The sequence below is a fragment of the Coenobita brevimanus genome, chromosome 113, assembly GCF_032717465.1.
Source record: "Coenobita brevimanus isolate Jiangsu-jjx chromosome 113, ASM3271746v2, whole genome shotgun sequence".
Taxonomy (NCBI): Eukaryota; Metazoa; Arthropoda; class Malacostraca; order Decapoda; family Coenobitidae; genus Coenobita; species Coenobita brevimanus.
The window spans coordinates 9397745-9417661 of record NC_137066.1 but is presented as its reverse complement, the minus strand read 5'-3'; positions in this window follow the sequence as shown (position 1 = coordinate 9417661).

The window sequence follows — 19917 nt, the reverse complement described above, 5'->3', positions numbered from 1 at the left end:
GGAAAAGCGAGAAGGAAAAAGTGGAAGTCAGATGAAACATGGAATGTAATTCAGAAAAGGAAAGAGGCTAAGTTAAGAAGTGAAGAACAACATGTTGATGGCCAGGTAGTTGAAGTACTTAGAGCAAAGTACTGGAGTTTACATTCTGAAGTAAAAAGACTCGTTAGACGTGATAAGAGGAGACTATATGATGAAAAGGCGACAGAGACAGAAATTAAATTAAGTAAAAATGACGGTCAGAGCACAAGAGCAGCGTATCAGGCCATAAAGGAGTTAACTGGGACTGAAAAGAGAAGGAAGGAAATACCTGTACGAGATAGAAATGGTAATTTGATGACTAAAGATTTGGATATAAAAGGAAGGTGGAAAGAGCACTTTGAATCTGTTCTAAATAGACCAATCCCAGCTGAAGAGGACATTTTGCCAGCCGAGAGAGATTTGCAGATAGAAACAGGGGATATAACTTTGGAAGAGGTAGCAAAATCTGTAAAGGAATTAAAGAATTTTAAGGCTCCAGGTGAGGATGGAATATTCCCTGAAATGCTTAAGGTGGAAAATGACGAGTTGATGAATGCGCTTTTGAAACTTTTTAATGTGGTTTGGGATAATGGTGGAATTCCAGAAAAGTGGAAAAATGGAGTGATTATAAAAATACCAAAAAAGGGAGATTTAAGTGTGTGTGGCAATTGGAGGGGGATAACTTTGACACCTGTAGTTGCAAAAGTCTTTTCCAAAATCTTGTTGAACAGAATAGAGCCAGTAATTGATAAAATTTTATGAGAAGAACAAGCGGGATTTAGAAAGGGTCGAGGTTGTAATGATCAGATTTTTATTGTAAGGCATCTAATGCAACAAGCTAATGAGATGAAAATGCCACTTAACATGTGTTTTGTGGATTTTGAAAAGGCGTTTGATAGTGTTTCACGTGGAGCTATGTTGAAAATTATGAGATTCTATGGTATACCAGAAAAGTTTGTAAATATTATTAGAAGCCTGCATGAAGGTACTTTTTGTAAGGTAATGGTGGGTGGTTCTTTGAGTGATCCATTTCAAGTTAGGTCAGGAGTGATTCAAGGAGGAGTTCTTTCGCCATTGTTGTTTGTTTTGGTTATGGATTATGTTATGAAAAAGGTTGTAAGGAGAACAGGTGCAGGAATTAACTGGAAAGAAAATAAGAAGCTGATGGATTTGGACTATGCTGATGATATTGTACTGATTTGCGGAAGTATTTACGAGATGCAGAGGGTGCTCGATTGTCTTGTGGAGGAAGGAGAAAAAGTGGGATTGGTAATAAATTGTGGAAAGACTGAAATTATTAATATGAACGTGGAGAACCAAATCGATTGTGTAATTGGGAATAATGTGGTGAAGAATGTAGAAAACTTTAAATATCTGGGAACGATTGTATCATCTAATGGATCATTAAACAATGAAATTGAGGAGAGGATTAGACAGGCTTGGCGAGCTGTTGGAATGTTGAAATCTGTTTGGAATAATAATGTGCTTTCGGTACATACTAAAGTGAAAATTTACAATTCCATGGTTAGACCAATTTTAATTTACGGGCATGAGTCATGGTACAGTACAATTGCAACAGATCAGAAAGTATTAGGATTTGAGAATAAAATACTGAGAAGGATTCTTGGGGTAAAGTGACAAGACAGAGTTACAAATGAAAGAGTAAGAGATATTACGAGAGTGGAACCAGTTAATGAATATGTGAGACTGTCTCACTGGAAGTGGCTGGGGCACATATACAGAAAAGAAGGTTGTTTAATACAGGATGTGCCAGAGTGGATTGCTAGAGGAAGAAGAGGTAGAGGTAGGCCGAGGGAAACCTGGTTGAGGACAATGAAAAAAGAAGCAGGAGAGGAGTGTTGCTGGGACCTGAAGGAGATGGCAAGAGACAAATATTGGTGGAGAGAGTTCATTGAGGCCCTATGCATCCCGTGGGGTGCCACAGGAAATGATTGATATATATATATATATATATATATATATATATATATATATATATATATATATATATATATATATATATATATATATATATATATATATATATATATATATATTTCACTTTCAGGCAACTTGGACTAACAAAATTATGACTGATTATATTAATTTAAAAGAAAATATATCGACAAATACAGTTCAACAGAAGCCTAATTCATGGTTTAGAAAGTTATGAAATGTTTCTGGTTTGATTCGAGTTCTAGTGAATTCCCTAAGAAGAACTAGACATTTACTGCATAAGAGACCTTGTGGCTATTGTTATTATTATAACTTGCCACACCAGTGGTGAGTTAGGCTATTCTTGTCATTATTATTATTATTATTATCATCATCACTATTATTATTATTATTATATCTTACAAAGAAGTAAATTGCTCATATTCGCTCAGTTTCAAAGCTATGGCCATCACACTTGGCCATCTGTGTCCCCCAGATGGCGGTGTCATATGACCTAGTACCATCCAGTTCCCTACATTGCTTTTCCAGTTACATCCAAAAACCTATAAATACAGTCTATTCGTCGATTCTCAGAAACAGCTAAAGGAGATAAAAATTTTGTGGGACATGGCTAAGGTTGGGGAGCAGGTCTGAAATGACTACGAGCCCACTTGGGCCAGTAGTTTCTGGTATCACCCCCTAAGGGACCTTACTACACCATCTTTTCACTTCAAAGTGCTAACTATTGTATATGAGGGCGTTGAAATCATCAGGTTCAGCGATAGGTACAATGTTGGGACATTGAGAAGTAATCGGCCCCTGCAGTCGAACTGAGGAAGAAACTGGATGACCTTGGCATGTGGTGAGTTACTGAAATTGCAAATGGCAATTTCTGTTTTCTGGTTATTATTATTATCATTATTATTATTATTATTATTATTATTATTGTTATTATTATTATTATTATTATTTTTATTGTTGTTGTTGTTGTTGCTTTATGTTATTATGAATTCCACATTCCGTGGAATTTTTATTGATACTGTGGATATATATATATATATATATATATATATATATATCATCATGAGCTGTTTGAGTATCCACTGCAGGACCGGCCTATCTCAACCGAAGTAGGGACGATACAGCCAATGTATCTCTACCAAGTGGCTTAGGCTGTCTATGGTGGTACCAATCTTAAGTGGCGGTTTGGGTGGGGCACGAACCTCTGTACAGTGTTGCCACGTGTTCCATACCCGCTATGTGAATGGCTCTGATATATGTAATAGGCATCACAATAAGTTAAACACATAAGAATATAATGGTAACGCGTGTATTATAATATATGAAAGAACAGTAAACTGATTATGCGTGAAATATTTATACGGCAATACAGAAACGTGGCATAATTATTTTACAGTGTTGCTTAAAATAAAGTAGTCACTTTTATTGGCTGTTACCGTATTTCTGGGGTTGGTAATAATGTCACAATTATGATTATAAGATAATGTGCAGGAATATAAGCATAAATATGCCAGTTTCTTAGTAAAAAAAAATATATACATTAAACCCTCGTGAGCGGCAACACTCACACACACCCAGTCCGACCTGGTCATCTGTGAGGGATAGAGGAATAGGCCTGTTTAGGGACACCTCTTAAAAAAAAAACGCGCCAAGACTTGAACCTCCTGGGTGGTGTGGAAATAAAGTCAAATTTACAATATGTACATTATAACGTAAAAGAAAATAACCAAAATGTATCCTAAAATACCACAGACGAGAGAGAGAGGGGGGGGGGAGGCAGACCAGGGGCAGTGTTGAGTGCAGCTGAGTGAGAGATGGAGGAAGGGAGGGAAGGAAGGAGGGAGAGAGTGATTGAATGAAAACAAATCATGGCGCCACAACAACGAGGTCATCTGGCGCCATATGTAAAACAATAATATTTTTAAACATAATTAGGTATAATAAAAACAAAATAAAGATATGAAAGCACAAGTTTATAAGTCACTCATAAAAGAAACAAAATTCCCCAGGGTGACGCACATCTCCCCAAGGAGAGAGAGAGAGAGAGAAGGCAGGCAAGGGGCAGTGTTGAGTGCATTGTCAAGCTGAGGGAAAGATGAAGGGAGGGAAGGAAGGAGGGCGAGAATGAGTGAATGAAAAGGCGCCGTAACACCGAAGGTCATCTGGCGTCATATGTAAAACAATAATATAATAAAAAACAAAATAAAGAAATGAAAGCACAAGTTTATAAGACATAAAAGAAACAAAATTCCCTAGGGTGATGCACATCCCTCCCAGGAGAGAGAGAGAGAGAGAGAGAGAGAGAGAGAGAGAGAGAGAGAGAGGCATCGTGAGTATGGAAAACGTGGCAACACTGTACAGAGGTTCGTGCCCCACCCAAACCGCCACTTTAGAATGGTACGACCATAGCAGAGATTGTATGTAGGGTGAGAAGTGCTTGTAAGTGTGATTGTAGTGTTGTAGTGGCTTTGGATGTGTGTGTAGTCTGTGAAGCATGTGTAATCGGCCCACGCAAGCCGAATGGGTGCAAACGTACTTTATAGTATGCGACACTGGTTCAACCACAAAACCCCTGGTGTCCGCCAACGCAGTACATGGCCGAGAGAATGCTTCCAAAGTTTAGTACCCTGGCTGGGCGCGAACCCTCGCTCTCCAGTGTACAACAACGCACACTTTACACATGTACCACAGAGGCTCCATATATATATATATATATATATATATTTTTTTTATTTATTTATTTTTTTTTTGGTGGGGGGAGGGGAAGATCTAGAAGTCTGGCATTCCAAGACTGTTTGAGATAGACTCGAAATTTTGAGGAATGATGTATCTTTGTTGTAGGCTTCTTTTGGCGCAAAAGTTTTTTTTTTTTTTTTTTTTCCCCTAGCTGTAGTGCCTACTATGTTGTTTTTTCAATTTTTACTTTACTGCAAACAATAGTTACCTATTCTTATTGTGTTGCCACAACAAGGAAGCTTTGCCATGACTAAAGGTATAATAGGTATGTTTAATATAAACAAGATCTGAAGACCGAAAGGTAATTTCTTGTGTAACATCAGCAAGATCTACAGACAAAGGTGTTGAAGAATGCATTCGTAAATTTTACTTTTGCCTCAGCAACTGGCTAATTGTATGCTTAACGTTAACCATATTCCTTTTAGAACATAAGAGGGACCACAGCTATATATCTGGAAAGTTACAGCTTTAAAGCTTTGTTGTTTTCTCTAAAATGTATTGCAAAAAAAAAAAAAAAAAAAAAGAGCAGACTGAATTTGATACTTTCCACTGGGCTAAATGGGAAAATATGAAGCCATACTCGTTCAACAAACAATTTCATCATATGATTTTACAGCTGTATCTCAGTTTCCGAGATATTTCATTTTCAAATATGCACTTATCTGAATCAACATGAGTATATGAGCTCCAAAAATAGGCCAATGTCATTTATATTTGGCACAAGGACATGGGTTACCCTAAGGCACCTTCTTTTATAATATCAAGGTCGAAGAAAAAAAAAGTACAGTGAAGAAAAATAATGATAACTAGACCTATGTAACTGTCCTGCAGACAGTCACTAGTCTCCTCCTTCTGCTTCATACAATAACCTTGACCCCATCGAGGAGATTTGGATTTTTTCTATCAGCAATGGCCCATACCAGGACACATAACCTGGGCTGTTCAGGTTACTTGTGCAAATAGCATTGAAATCTCCACTAGATACAATCAACTTATCTCTTTCACAACGTAATACTAATATGGCTCTTTCTGACATGCCTTTCCACAGCGCATAAAGGATTTGGATTATTTCCGATCAGCAGCAGCCCATGCCTGGACATATAACCTGGACACTTCAGATTGTTTGCATAGTCTCCGGTTCTCCTGGAATCGTTGCGGGTCTCTGTGGCGGGAGTAACAATAATACCAATGAAAATAGTCTCCAGTCTCCACGTATGAAACAGATGGAGACTTACTGGTTACAAATTCATACTGTGTAGCCAAAATATGGAGGCTTCACCATACATATAATTTTATGGCACTTAAAGTATATGCAATACAAACAAGATCTGAAGATCATATGGTATTTTCTTGTGTGATATCAAAAAGATCTGAAGACTAAGGTGTCGATGAGCACACGCATAAAATTTACATTCGTCTCAATAACGGGCTAACTTCACTCTTAACTGTAGCCATATTCCTTTCAGATCATAAGAGGGACCACAGCTATATATCTAGAAAGTTACAGGTATAAAGCTTTTGTGGTTTTCTCTAAAACGTGTAGGAAAAAAAAAAAAAAACTCAGCAGATTTGATTTCGGTACTTTCCACTGGGATAAATGACAAAATATTAACCCAAAAATTTTTAGTAAGAATTTTCATTATGAATTTTCAACCAAACAGCTGTATCTCAGTTTCTGAGATATTTCGATATCAAATATGCAATTTTTGAATGAATATATGACATTCAAAAGTAGGCCAAGGTCATTTATGTCTGGCACAAGGACTTGGGTTACCCTAGGGTACCTTTGTGTTTAATATAATCAGGATCGAAGAAACAAGTGCAAAGAAGAAAAATAATAATAATTGGAAAGGCAAAAACAAGAAGCTTCGCCATTAATATGGCGAAGCTTAATAATACTGACGAAAACAAGAAACTTCACCATTTATATGGCGAAGCTTAATAATAAAATTAATACTGACGAAATCGAGAAGCATAACCTTAATAATACTGATGAAAGCAAGAAGCTTCGCCATTTGTATGGTGAAGCTTAACTACTGAATCGATTGCTTTGCAGGTGTTCCAGTATGTAGTCATCTACACATATTAGTGCACCTGGGTATTGATATTGAGATCCAACAAATACTTTCAGAGATACTGAGGAATATAAAAATGGCCGCCTCAGCACTAACTCGGAGAGTTTGGCTGATTTTTACCAAACTCGGTGGAAATGTAGTGGGTCATGAATGAACATGACTTGGCTAGTATGAATAGCCTTGACCTTGATCACAAGGTAACAGGTCAAAACTCATAAAAAATTTTGAGTCATACCAACTGTCTCGTAATATTATAATGAAAAAATTATTTTCAGATTCCTAGGAGTGTCTACTTTTTAAAATTTCATCACAGCATTTATGACAAATCAATAGTTTTCTAAGCATTTTGACGATTTTTGGCCCAACCATCAAAATGCTTTGTATATTTCAAAGACGGCACACCATATTGTGGGAGGCGGTGGCTGAATTGGTAGAGAGGCGGCATACAGTCGTAATGGACCCAGGTTCGAATCCTGGCTGGGGTAGGGAACAGTTTAAGAATTTGAATTTAAATAAAAGCGGACTTTCCTCATCTACCAGAACGACTGCTGACATGTAAAAGTACCCTCGCTAATACCGATACACCTGTCCTGCATGTGGCATTATCATCTGGAATGTAAAGTTCTTTGAATATTGCTCCAGCAATTTCAGAGTTTGTTATTATTATTATTATTATCATTACTGTTTTTATCATTATAATTAATCAGCAATATTAATGGAGGACAGATTGAATACTAATAGAACTTCACACTATGGTGGCAACCTATATCTTTGCTCAGCTTCTTTCTTCTTTCTTAATTCCAAACAGTTGTCACTTTGGTGTCATTCCTTCATATTTTCATCAGTTCGTTTCAAGCCAAGTAAAAACATATGGAATAACAGTTTACCAACACCCACTCTGAAAGCTTGCCCCGGCGTGGTTTTATATCCTAGACTCGAGTTTCACGCATCATCGATGGAAGGGTATGACTTCCTCCATAACACTGGCAGTAGTACAAGCTCAGATAAGTACTTTAGCAATATTTTGTTTCATGACTCGACTAAGAAAAAAACATAGTGCAGTTATTTAAAAATGAAATGATCGGTTGGTTAGATTGCTTTGCCTGAAAGCATGTACAGTTGTGGACATATCAAACAGAAACACCCCGTCCACCAACAACGTGGTGTAATGCTTTCCGCACCTGGTAACACTGACTGGTATGAAACTTCACCAGGTTTCGTTTGGTCGCTAAGACGAACCGAACGCGGAGATCATTGCTGCTGTGCGAAGATATTGACGGTAATATAATACATAAGCAATGTTCATTCATTCATTCATCGCCAGACGCCATGCATCCCAGACGGGGTGGCCAAGGGCTTAGAGTTAATTGTTTTACAGGGAGGGGCACTAATCCTTCACCAACCCCACTTGACACGTAGGGATGCCAACAGCATCTGGTGTTCCCAGGCGGTCACCCATCCAAGTACTAACGAGACCCAACGTTCCGCCAGAAAATATTCTGATAATAGCATGTCATGTTTTTTTGTTTATTAATTATTATTATTATTATTATTATTATTATTATTATTGTCACATAATTCACCCTCTACATAGTGGCAGTTATTATGAATGACACGGATTTCATGAGTAGTTTAATTGCGAGTCATGAACCATGCAACAGTTAATAATTCATCATATAAGTCTTGGCTATCAGCTTCCCCACAACTGTCAATGTGTTAGGACTCCATATTATAATTACAAATCATAATAGATAGATAGATAAATAGATAGATAGAGAGACAGATAGAAGCAGGGAGTCAGATGATGAGAAGGTATTGTGTCTGCGAGAATCGAGCAATGCTAAACATGCTTACACACTCTTAACTCAAGGAATGCTTATTAGGCACACGACAGCGCCTAGTGACCATATACACACATACACACATACACACAGGCTTCTAAAACTTTCCACTCACAAGGAACACACGTGACACACCCCTGCTACACCAGAATTTAAGAAAGAGAGCTCAGAAGGAGGTTAGCCACAGAACAGGCAGGTCGAGAAGGAGACAAGCCATACAAGAGGCAGGTCGCAGGGAGAAGGGCTTGGCAACTTGAGAGAGAGACAGAGAGAGAGAGACAGAGAGATAGCTAGTGGGACTGGACTCTATACTTCGCTCTGTGTGAGAGACTTGTTAATATTTCCAAGACAAATAAAAATAGTCCCATACTATTCTTTACCTCTCCTGTCACTACATGACAAATGGGAAAGAAGATTATCTACTACAAGCTACTCCAAGATATAAAAACTGCTCGTCCACAAGTCTAATATATAGAAAACTCCACTACGAGTAACTACAAACTCTTTTTATGACATTTGGTGGCAGCGGTGGGATACGAACCTCGTCTACGAATCAACATTGAATTCCTACAAAATATCAAGAATGAAAACAAAAAGAATACCTCTCACAACCAACAACACAACCAGCTCATGACAGTATTCTCTCCAACCAGCCCCCTCCGTCTCCCCGATCATCATGCTGATGCTGAGGTGAAGAGATCACACGATGCCTTGCAAGTAGTTTAACAAAATATTGATACGATCTTGCAACTTCTACGACGAACCAGTGAACTACAACCATCTACAAAACAACTCTATAATCTTCACGTAACTTCAAGCAGCAGCAAGAAGAATAAAAAAACAAAGCAAGTAAAGAAGAGGAAAGACCAAAGCAACAAGCACACAAACCCCAACCACTCTCTCCCGTCTACCTGCATCGCTGACGCAGAGGTCAAGACACGCAGCAAAACACCAGAGCCACATTTATAACGCATCTTACTCATCTTCACTCAAGTTACTCATCGCTACTCGTTTACTCACCACAGCTACCAGTGTGGGAAGTTGACGTCACCATACGTGTGCTGAGACGACGCCAAGCCGTGTGTCTGACACCCCACAACACGCCAATCAACCCGTGAAGAACAACGCTATCACCACGTGCAACACCACCCACACCATTCCCACCACAGTAAAAATTAGTGAGTTACATAGTTACTTCATTTATCCAATACACAGTGATAGACAATAAGCTTCTGCACAAACATATAAAACGTGTTTTATAGTAACAGCTTAAATACACATACTTCAGTTATCTGCATAACTTAAACACTAAATAATCACCAACAATAAATATAACATTTATTTACTACAAACGAGTGTTACCAATTATACCTACATAAAATACGTGTTTCATGCATACAGCTATACATTATTATATCTACAAAGTGATAAAGAAAATATACCATCACAGTTACTCAGTGAGCGATTAAAAGAACTGTATTAAACATTTATTAATTAAAGCTACCTAGTGGAAACATATAAATTAAGTTACAAGGTAAACTAGAAAAAAAAAATGGCCAACACAAATGACGTTAGCAAGAGTGAACATCTTCAACACAATCGTGAAGACAAAGATTTCCACACAGTGCTGACACACATATTACCCACGATAGGTACAAGTGAACAACAAGTCAGTGTATATAGTTAATACTGTATATAGTGTATACTGTATATATTTTTTTTATATAAAATAACAAAATATGGGACTATAATATATCATTTTCAGTAATACCTGTGCAATATAAACTAAACTTTAAAAAAGTACCCCAAGGAAATTAGCCAGTAATTATGCAACCATGAACAACATGGAAAAAGCGTACACAAGCGAAGAAAAACAAAGTATAGAAAATTAATACATACAAAAAAAAAAAAGAAAAGAAAAGAAAGAAAAAGTAAGAAAGAAAAAAGAGAAATAGAGTACGATCACATAACAAACAAATGAAAATAAGTGTAAGTGTTACTACATATGCCAAAATACCACATAAACTACAAACAAAAAAAAGCAAATTGTTGTCTCCACAAGCAAGTGGCATGACACATCATCACTATCATCGACCGCAGCATATGTTAGGACTGCAATTATAACAATTATGTAACTCCATATTATAATTATGTAACGACAAACGATTGCATTATGTTACACTTTGCCAATTATGTAACAGTTGCATTATCAAGATGTAACTTTTATGTAACTTTAACTACAATTATGTACCTACAAGCGAAATGTAACAATTATGTAACGACAAACGATTGCATTATGTTACACTTTGCCAATTAACAGTTGCATTAACAAGATGTAACTTTTATGTAACTTTAACTACAATTATAAGGCCAAGACACTTATGTAAGAGTTGCATTAACAAATGTAACTACAATTATAAGGCCAACACAATTATGCATTAACACAATATTTTGTAACAATTCATAAAATGTTACAATTATGTAGTACCACAATGTTAGTACAATATTATAAGTCATACAATTATAGCACAATTCTGTATTACCAGTATCATCATACAAGTTAGGTGAAATATTAGACATTACTAAACTGATAACTCTATGTAATGTATAACCTAGCAGTATTACCATTGCACAATTATATGCGTACGTCTGTTGTACATGCATGTCTTACAAAGTGTTATACAACAACCATTGCATTTATTCAAATATGTATACAACTTGTTTAAAATGTAATATTACTGAATAATCACTATTTACTATAAATATTATATGTATACAATATTCATACAATTATGTTACTTTTACAATATTATGTATTTCACTTAATTAGCTTATAAGTTCATTATAATGTGTATATAATATGTATTAATATGTTAGGACTATTAACTGTCGATGGTACGCCATTTTCGCGCGGCCGAGCAATATGTTAGGACTCCATATTATAATTACAAATCATAACAGATAGATAGATAAATAGATAGATAGAGAGACAGATAGAAGCAGGGAGTCAGATGATAAGAAGGTATTGTGTCTGCGAGAATCGAGCAATGCTAAACATGCTTACACACTCTTAACTCAAGGAATGCTTATTAGGCACACGACAGCGCCTAGTGACCATACACACACATACACACATACTCACACACAGGCTTCTAGAACTTTCCACTCACAAGGAACACACGTGACACACCCCTGCTACACCAGAATTTAGGAAAGAGAGCTCAGAAGGAGGTTAGCCACAGAACAGGCAGGTCGAGAAGGAAACAAGCCATACAAGAGGCAGGTCGCAGGGAGAAGGGGTTGGCAACTTGAGAGAGAGACAGAGAGATAGCTAGCGGGACTGGACTCTATACTTCGCTCTGTGTGAGAGACTTGTTAATATTTCCAAGACAAATAAAAATAGTCCCATACTATTCTTTACCTCTCCTGTCACTACATGACAAATGGGAATGAAGATTATCTACTACAAGCTACTCCAAGATATAAAAACCGCTCGTCCACAAGTCTAATATATAGAAAACTCCACTACGAGTAACTACAAAGTCTTTTTATGACAAATGAACAGAGAATTATCATGACGCCCATCCTCTCTGCCGTGAACCTGACATTGGTAAACCTCTGAAATCGAAGCAAGTTCACTACAGGAGGTGGTGCCACAGGAGCATGGAGGAGAAAAGATACGGAGTATTAGCTCTTATGGGCGAATACGGGTCCCAGTGTAACGAGCTGGCTTGGTCAACAGATGGCATTGTGGTCGCCGGTGTGTCGTCTGTTTGTTTACATAAGTTGACAGACCGGATGCCATGAGGCGTGATTATAGCAAGAATATACTATATGCAGGTGACATGACGGAACTTTATTTGGGTCAGAAGAAAATTTGTGATGTGACAGTAAGTAGTGGAATAAGACAGGAGTGTACAGGGTCACCTTTACCCTTTGTGTTAATAGTTAACCAAATAATTAAGAAGATTTTTGAAAGTACTGTAATATGGGATTTAAGAATAAGTTCTATATACCAGCAATATTTTTCGCAGATGATGGATTGATGTTATCAAACAGTAGGAAAGAGATGGAATGTTGCCTCCCTTGCATTATTTTATAGATAATTTTATGGTAAATGCTCAGACGAACTTGTGTCCATTATGCCACCTATCCATGCCTTCCTTCGTGCTACACAGGCATCTGGTAGCGCTCATGACTGAACATCACTCAACCATATTGCAGAACTTCTGCCTAACAGAATTCTTTCAATCCCCTAACTGCATCTTTCCAGAACTTGATTCCCCAGAGTTGTTTCCCTCCAAATTTCAACCTACAGCTGTTTAAGTCCAACTGTTTCAGATATTTTTTTAAAGGAGGACACCAGTAATCTGGTGTATGGATTATTATTTTTTTTACTCATTTGTTTTCCTTCCTCTGTTCTGTTATTAAAAAAAGAATGTTACTACATAAATGCAACAAGAATAGCTCCCAAACGCTATTGCAACAGGTGTGACATCAGGCAAACATTCTAGGGGCATTTCATACATCACCATGTGATCACACAGTCGTCACCATACACTAATAATGCATGGTTTATGTAATGTAGCATCCCGTGGGGAGTAGGTCATCCTGCAGACCATGTAACAAAACATGCTGGTAGATTATGTAACGTACCAAAGTCTGTCTGAATAATGTTTAATGGCCTGACTGTCAAATTCCATAATCTACATTAAACTATTGGTTAGATGATTTTGCACCATGTCACCAGCCTATCATTTATCCATCCCATCCTAGCTTTCTGCCGCAGTCCATTCTCCCCTACTCCATCACTCGTCTCCTGTAGAGCTCCTCCTGCCACCCACCAGACCACTATTACCCCCTCCTCACCCACCTACCTCGGCCTGCCTCCAAGGAGTCCCAACCTGGCTTCTCCTGTGGCGCCACCTCTTATGAAATTGCATCGATTAAAGAGGTCTACCAGTTTCAGGTTCATGACCAGGGAGGAGGGGAGTCATGGTAATTTTGTGATTATTACAATTGGTGTGGGAAGGCACATAATGTTATAATGGCTTATATGCTGGTTGTCAGTAAATGTTGTATGGTTCGCGATGTTTGTCAAAAGTCACGCTTACGAAACCTGTGTTTCATGTGAATAAAATACGAATGTCTTATTACCATATTCACAAAACGTTATTATTTTCAGTATACTGTCAGGCGGGACAATGCTTATGTACCAGCAATGACTGCCCGCAGCGGAAATAATCGCCAAATTTGGTTCGTCCTAGCGACTGAATGAAACCTGGTGAAGTTCCATACCTATCAGTGTTACCAGATGTGGAGAGAATTACACCACCTCGCTGGTGGACGGGGTATTTCTGTTTGATATGTCCACAACTGTACACCCAAAAGCACAAGTTTGTCTCCCTCCCCCCTCTAGTGGCCGGAGTCGCTGCCAGTGAGCGACTGGCCGATCGAACACCCCACACCCACCACCCCTCCCCCAACCCCAGTGTTACCATTGTTGGATAGATGTGGAACTGCCAAAGCTGGTGATGTTACAATGTGTCATGATTGTTTTTATAGACAATCAGAACCAGCAGGGGTAAGTATATAAGTGTATTTAATGTGTAATGCTGAGCTGTTATCTACAACATATGAGAAAGGCACGAAAATTAATGCAGACTTACAATGTATTATGAGTTACTGTATATATACTTACATCCTGTATGATAATGTTACAATAAGTATAGTATAGTGAACAACATCTGTTGAAAGTTATGATGTCTTATCTCATCCATTTTGCCTCCCACCTCCACCACCCTTACTCTCTGGGTTCCTGTATCCACAAAACGTCTCTTTTACCCTCTCGTCCCCCAGTCCTGCCCTTTGATAACCAGCATAAATTAAGATACTGATGAAATGATCCATCAGGTATTGATCATATTAATATTGTCATACACCTCTGTATTAAGCACCAACATATCAGTAACACAATATAAATACAATATATATCTGCCAACTATTTCATCCTGTTGTAAGGTGTTACTTGACACACACACTGCAGACTGGACCTTGTATTACAAGGATATATGGTTGTTTATCATTAACACAGGTTATGTGTGGTCTGGGACGTCCATTGATTCATATTAACGTGGCTATTTAAGCTTTACATAATAAACACGTAAGGTTTATGTTCCTGTCATTACTGGATGAACAAAACAAATCAAGGATTGGATCTGATGAGCAACAAACTGCTTTAACGAAAACATTTGACCTCTCGTCACAGAAGTGACACTTTATATATATATATATATATATATATATATATATAAAGGTGTCTGGCAATTTCTCTCTCTCTCTCTCCACTGTTGTAAAGTAATGAAGTAAAAAAATACTTAAGTACTGTACTTAAGTGACTTTTTTGGTATTTACATTATAAAAAGTACTCAACATTTTCAGTACTTTTACTTTTACTTAAGTAATGTTTTCTGTTACTTTTACTTCACTACAATTGAAAAGAAATTGAAGTCAGTACTCATTATATCTCAAGTCAGGAATTGATTTTCAGCTTATAACAGGACGTAGGCCAACGCAAAGTCAGAAGCTGACCAATCACAAGCGCTTATTCATGTTTGGGCCAATCACATGTGTCCTTTCACATTGTCCAAGTGATACAGCCACGCTTTCGTCCCTCCCGCCTTCAGTTGTTTACATTGTTGCTGTAGCCACCATCACACCATGACTTCCACAACCAGTGAAATAAATAGTGGTGATTCCCACCCTTGGCCAGACTTGGAATCTTCGTTTAAATACAAGAAGACTGTGGGAATATCAGTAAAGCTACAATGTTTGCTGTGTACACTCAGAATCACTGAGGTTGACTGCATATACAAATTTGAAGAAACTCGTGGAGGTGAGTACCCTTGCTTTTAAATTTACTGTAAATGTAGCCTATATATAGTGATTATGGTTACAATATTTAATACAGTAAGACCTCGTTGTAAGTCTGCTCAGTCAGTTATTATTGGATAGCCGTAATTTCGAGAATCAAACATAATCAAAAGATATGTCAATAAACCCCTCCACACACGATGGCACGTTTGTTATCATTAGGATGTGGTTGCGCCTGTACACATTGACGCTTTTGTCGTCATTTAAGTTTTTGGCCGATTGGTGTCATTTTTGGAGGTGTCATAGTTTTCCTGCTCCTCGTCAAAAGTATAGTAATGAGTTGGCAACTGTGGGTCCCGATACCAGCAAGGGAGTGGACAGGTTATTCAGTACCAAATGAGCTGTGAGTGGGGAAGGTACTGTGCAGTTCTGTCCCTTTACATTTCCACTCTTACCCTCATCCTGGCCATGCAACATATTTCACTATACCAGTAGTGTTTGTGTATAGTGTTTGGGCACTGTTGTGATTAGATTTGGGGTTTGCAATTGGAAATTTGGTGTTTGAGAAGAATTCCTGGTCGTTATTAGCCATTGGCCCAATGAAGATTGTGCTACTGTTTCTAACCCACTGCACAGCCTTTACCCTGCACCAAATGTGAGTATTAAAGTATAAAAAATAGTGACAGTGAATCATGTGAATATAGTGCACATATCTAGTGTACAAAGAATCGGTGAAATACATGCAGCAGCTTAGAGGCAGGCAGGAAACCGCCCTACAGTCACGACACAATGTAGGTACACCGTAGTTTTTAGCATTTTTCTCGAAAACTATGAGGCCTAGGATCACCACTGTGGTCTCAAATGAAAGCCAATGAAATTATGCATAGGATGATAAAATAAAAACATTACAGTGGCAGGAAAAGTTTTTCACTAGAACCCCCGTAATAAAAAATCTGTTGTCTGTCGGAAATGGGTTTTACTTTTTCGTTTATTACTCGAACACCATACCTCGTATCAAACTAGGACCTCTGGCATTCGAAAGCTAATAGAATTCTCTATCCAGTGATGGTATAACATGTAGATACTGACTAATTAACATTCAACTTATGATGTTAGGAAGTGAGATGTATGTTCCTGAATGATTATTCACATGGCCCTAACGTATGTATACCTGATGTGTGTGTGTGTTTTTTTTCTTATTGTGTAGAACAAACCTTAATGAATAGGAATATGTGGGTTTTGTGGCAAAATAAATATGTTTGGGTGGTGAAAATAAGCTGAGAATACACTTTTTTGGAGCATGCGGCAGGTGGGGGGGAGGGGAGAAAACCAATGCATTATGGCACAGAACTTTTTAACTTATCTGCTCGTGAAAGGGTAAATGTGGTCAGTTCCTTTGTGTCTTTTATTTTTACCAATTAACTATCTATAATTTGTATAAAATCTCTGAGACGATAGACAGTTTAATACAGTAAATCCTCTTTTTTTTTATGCATTTTGCTTCGATGCCTTGTTTTTCACACAAGAAAAAAGTTCCAAGTTGTCTCACAATTTGCTAATTTCCCTACATTTCGATACTCCCAGCTAGCAATCGACGACTACAATAGAAACACACAGGAGCAGAGACAAGCCCGGATCACACGATATTTTCATGTGAGACAGAATGTGGCTGCTATTCTGCAAGACTTGGACTTGCCAGCAGGGATGGATGAAGGAGAAGTGGACAGACAGGAAGTGGAGGTGCTGGAGCCTGAGTTCAACTTTGAGGGCTTCAGCATAGATGATGGGGCTTCCCCAGAGAGGCCCATGTCACCTAGTAACTAGCCCATCTACCCTCAACACACCTTCACTTGTCACTCAAGCCAGTCTTCTCTTTATTTCTGGTAAGGATTTTTGGTGTTGCAGCTCTTTATAACAGCTTTAATGTCTTTTCAGGTACTTGTTTATTGTGTTACGTTGTCTTAGCACTTGTAAACACTCTTCATTAATTTTGGGTAGGGCCTGTTTGGTGTTATAGTACTTTCTGATAGGGTAGGTACATTTCCCACCGAAATGCTCTTCTATTTTTCCCACTGAATCTTAACTTCACACTTCGACGTTTCGCGTTTCGTGGTTTGACAGAATGACCAAGCAGCGAAAACTGAGGATTTACTGTAGTTACTTTTTACTTTCACTGCTTAAGTACTTCATGAACAAGATACTTTTTACTTTTACTTGAGTACATTTAACTTTGGGTACTTCCACTTGTACTTTGAGTAATATTTTGTCAGTGTAACAATAATTTTACTTAAGTGTCAAAGCAGGGTACTTTCTACAACTCTGTCTCTCTCTCTGTCTCTGTCTGTCTGTCTGTCTGTCAGTCTGTGTGTGTGTGTGTGTAAAACAGCCACATTGTTTTGTCAGGACTCTGAAATATCTAGGAAAGTACATATGTAATCTAGAGTTTAGACAAAAGTCATAGCTAGGCCCTGGAGGAAATGGTGTTAGCACATTCTTAGGAATGCCAAGACAGCAAGGTGTGACTGGAAAGCTACGACACACACACACACACACACACACACACACACACACATACACACACACACACACACACACACACACACACATACACACACACGCACACACACAGGCTTCTAGAAGGGTCAACTACCTTATAGTCCACCTGACAGAACTGCTATTATATGGAAGGAAACAGGAGAAGAAGACAGAAGGAGTTAGGAGGCTGGAGGAGGGAGAGTGAGAAGGGCGGTCTACAGAGAGGCACAGTAGGCTGAGAAGTTAGCAAACATAAAATGCTCTTGTGTAATATACTCAGTGTTAATCTTGAGCTTCTCCTTTTGAAGAAAATAAAGTAAAATCAACCTCAGACTCATCTTTATCTTCTCCTGTCATCGACGACATAGTGAAATCTACTCACAGTTAACTACAGCTCGGCTACGACTACGACATAATCATTTACAGAACTGATGCAGTATTTTGGTGGCAGTGGTGGGATTCGAACCCCACGCCTCTAAAGAGACCGGTGGTGAAGCAACAACACCACTCACAACCCACAACCACATCAGCCCCGAGCTGACCACACTCTTCTCTCCAGCCGCCCTCCATCTCCTTCACCACCACGCTGATGTAGGGGTGAACAGGTCAGATGATGCAGCAACTTTCAGAGCCCTCACAGCTCATCTTATCGTTACTCACCCAAACATTACTCATCGTTACTCTTTTGCTCTCCAGAGCTACCAAAGTGAGAAGTTGATGTTGTGCTGTGCTGGTGTTGCTGAGAACCTCTTCCCGTGTCAATCAACGCTGATCTTTCACCATTGCCCTGAAGTGACCCAGAGTGACATCATTCTACCTCTTAATTGGGTGAATATACTTTTTACTTATTTTTCCCAGAGCTTAAACATAGCAATAAACACCATTTTATCTATATAATGCTTTACACACACCTTCTTCACTTATTTGTACTAAGTCCATTACTCATTATGATTACAACCAGTAGCAATTATTACTAGATATATATACTTTATATCTTCCATTTATTAATATTCATTTTAGTTTTCTATACAGTTAACACATATATAAGTGTTTCATGACAACATTTCCTAGCTCAATAAGTTTTTTATTTTAGTGCTTAGTGCTGTGACGGGAATATTTTCATCACCATCAATTCTATTGCCAAATGAAACAGCATCTGCACTAGCAAATGATGATTCACAGTTAGTAGAACAACAAGAAAACGTAAGAAACACACTTATTTCTCCACAAACTAAAGATAAGGAGACAAACACTTCGCAAATCAATGATGATGATGCTACTTCAATACCATTCTCAGACGTAGATAAATGACGATTTTAGTTCTGTCTTACATGCCTATGAAGACATCTTCACGAGGGTTTACAGGTCAGGAAATACCTAACTATTTAACTACAATCAACCCCAGACCCATCTTTATCCCCTGTCATTGACGACAAAGTGAAATCTACTCACGGTTAACAGCAGCTCGGCTACGACTACGATATAATCAATTACAGAGCTGATTCTTTGTTTTTCCTTCAATCACGCCCAAACCAAGGGCCAGAAACCCCCAGACCCATATAGATTCTGAATCAGGGTGTCACAAGGATGGTTTTAGGGGAGTCAGAAATCAGATCTGGGTCAGTTGAGGTCACTGGTAGAATGCTCGTCTTTTTGGCCCGGGCAACGCCGGGTACCCCTGCAGTCCAATTTTCGGCATGGAGACTCATATGGCCTCCAGTTCGGACATAGGCTATGTGACGTTGACCTCCAAGGTCATTTGAGGTTGTAGTGAACAAGTGCGCATGAATACTCTGTGTCAGTATACAAAAGCTGAAATAGAAAGTTCCTGGACCTCTTATAATCCCTCTTCAAAAGCATAAGAGGTACATGGTCTTTATGGA